Below are 2,554 nucleotides of genomic sequence, written 5' to 3'. Positions count from 1 at the left end.
CTTGGAATGCATATTTGTGAAGGGCTGCATATTGCACAGCCTTTTCTGACTTCTTTTTTTTTTTTTTAAAGCACACCTTTTTTTATTATATTAAAATCAGGCAATGGTCTGACAATAAAAATCTGCTTATGGAATACTGTTATGTTCAACGTTACTTAAAGGATGTTAAATCTTTAGAATTAAGGTATCCCCCAGAAAAAGATTATTGGAAACATCGGTTGCTTTTCAGACTTGATAGTTGCTGCTTCAAAAGAGGTGGTCTTACACAAACACTATATTTAAAAAAAAAAAAAAAAACTCTTAGAACTTAACAAATCACTTTTATTTTGGTATGCATCCACATCTCAGCATTTAGTGGTCCTGAACAGAAAAGTGGAAAAATGCAGCAATTTGCCAGGAAGTCAAGCCCACCAATTTCAGGGATCTGCTGTGCACACTGAGTTCTTTCTCAATCCCTGCTGAGGACCATGAGATGCAGCAGCACCAAAACCAAAGTATGCACCAAATCCAAAGTTCTTTTTGTTCCAGTTGTCAGATTCCAAACTAGACCCAAATGGATTTGTAAGATGACCACATGAGAACCCTGTTTAAAACTTCTTCAATTGTTAAAAGCAAAAGCAATTACAGGAAAAGAAAACAATTCATTCAGAGGCATTGTGTGTGCTTACAAGTGTCTTCTGTGGCCTTTCTCCAAGTTTTACCACCAAGCACTTTGAGAGCTGGTAGGTCTGAGTACCCCCTGGTAACTGTTGTTTTCACTTTATCAAAACCTGAGCAAAAAAAACCCAGCATCAGCTGACAATGACAGCAGAGGGTGGCAGGGCTGAGGACCCAACATTCATTCCAGGCTGGTGGAGAGTAGAGAGTAAGTGTGGTTCCAAACTAAAAGAGGGAAGTCAGAGACTCTTTTCAACCTTACCTGATGGTTTCCAGCCAAAGCAAGGAAGTATTGAGTGGTGATGGTGCAAAAAGAGACTTGAAGAAGAAGGAAAAAGCAGCACTCCTCGATTAAGGTCGGGGAGAAGAAATGGGGAAAGCCCTGAATTCCTCACCAAAGGCCAATTTCAGAGGGGAGCAGAGGGGGTTACAATCTATGCTTCGGCTGAGGGTGATCATGGGAAGTGGAGAATGGATGATGGCTTGGAGGGGGGAAGGCATCATTTAAGACTTAAGAAAAGAAACCAGGGGTGCAGCTGGAGCACCCCTGCACACTCTGCAGTAGTCCCACAGGCTGCAGCCTGAAACCTTCACGCCTATTCTAGCAAGCCATCCCAAGCTGGAGGGCTGTTGCAGGAGGGGTGGGTGGAGGGAGGGAGGGAGGGAGCCAGCAGGAGGAGAAGGGGAGAAGGCAGAGACCCCAGGCCATGTAATCAGCAGCAAGGTGATTATGTGATGTGTCTTTTCACAGTTGAGTTAGAATGTGCCCCTACTGGTTATGATGGGAATCAATTTAAATATACTTTCTTGATCCCAGAAGTTCAAATATGTGGACAGTGGTTACACCTGACAGGATGATTTGTTATAGCACAACTTATATATTTCAAATGGACAAAAAATTAGTATCATTTACAGTATCTTAAGATAAATTGCCTTTGAATGGGCACTTCCTTTCCAGTACTTTTGAGGTCTACAATACGTATCTAGAAAATGTACTACTGTGGAAAATGACTACTTCAAATCGAATGGTGGGGGGAAAGGGGAGGGCCTGTGGTTTCTCTTTTTGATTAATTGCTGTAACACTGTCCTTTGGGTGGCTGAAGGAGTTTCATGTTTTCTTTAGACATCATTAGGCACAGGAGCTCTTTCAGCACAACTTTGAAGCTATATGAATTCTGCCATTTTGCTAGCACTGATATGGCCCTTGGATCCACCACTCTGTTAGAACTATTAACTCCATTCATATTAATTTTTGTTACAAATCTTACAAAGGGGGGGTGTTTCTGGGTATTTAGGTCCACATTCTATTTTAAGGCTGTATATTCAGTTTTCATAAATTGTTCTTGGAGGCCCAATTATCATCCCGGTCTATCTTGTAAGTGTCATGTCTTTGTCATCTTCTAGACCCCAGCTAACTGTGCCATCTCCTACTCCTTTCTGGCCTTCTTCCAGTTCTTCCAACAATTGAAAATTGTGAGGGACTTTTACTCCCGAGCCCGTGGTGGCTGCCATCTTTCATCACTATGGTTCCTCTCTGACTTTTCCTTGTGTAGGAGATCAAGTCCAATCACTGTGGCCTAGCCCACAAGCCCTCCATGTACTGCACTGGCCTGGCTTCCTACTTGCCTCCACTACTCCCCTCCCCTGCAGCTCAGCCTCCTTGCCTCTGCCTGGGCTGTAGCTCACCACCCCCAACACATCTCATGCTTCCTGATACGTGTTCCATTTGCCTCTGCCTTCTCTCCCCACCACCTCTTCTCCTCCTTGGCAAATTCTCACCCAACTCCAAACCAACCCTGGCTATCAAATACACTGGGCAGACTCTGGATTTTTGGAGGCTTATGGACCAACCTCAATCCAGTGCCCATCATTGTGTGTTTGTGTATAAGAACTTAAC

The 2,554-nt window shown here is 43.5% G+C and overlaps 1 pseudogene; it reads right to left on the bottom strand.

The window, feature by feature from the left end:
• Positions 1–1,724: 1,724 nt before the first annotated feature.
• Positions 1,725–2,169, bottom strand: LOC100684139 (annotated as a pseudogene).
• Between the last annotated feature and the right edge of the window lie 385 nt (positions 2,170–2,554).

Source organism: Canis lupus, chromosome 3 (assembly GCF_011100685.1).
Source record: "Canis lupus familiaris isolate Mischka breed German Shepherd chromosome 3, alternate assembly UU_Cfam_GSD_1.0, whole genome shotgun sequence".
In the NCBI taxonomy this organism is placed as follows: domain Eukaryota; kingdom Metazoa; phylum Chordata; class Mammalia; order Carnivora; family Canidae; genus Canis; species Canis lupus.
Note: the sequence above shows the minus strand (reverse complement) of the source record. Positions and strands in the feature narration are given on the sequence as shown.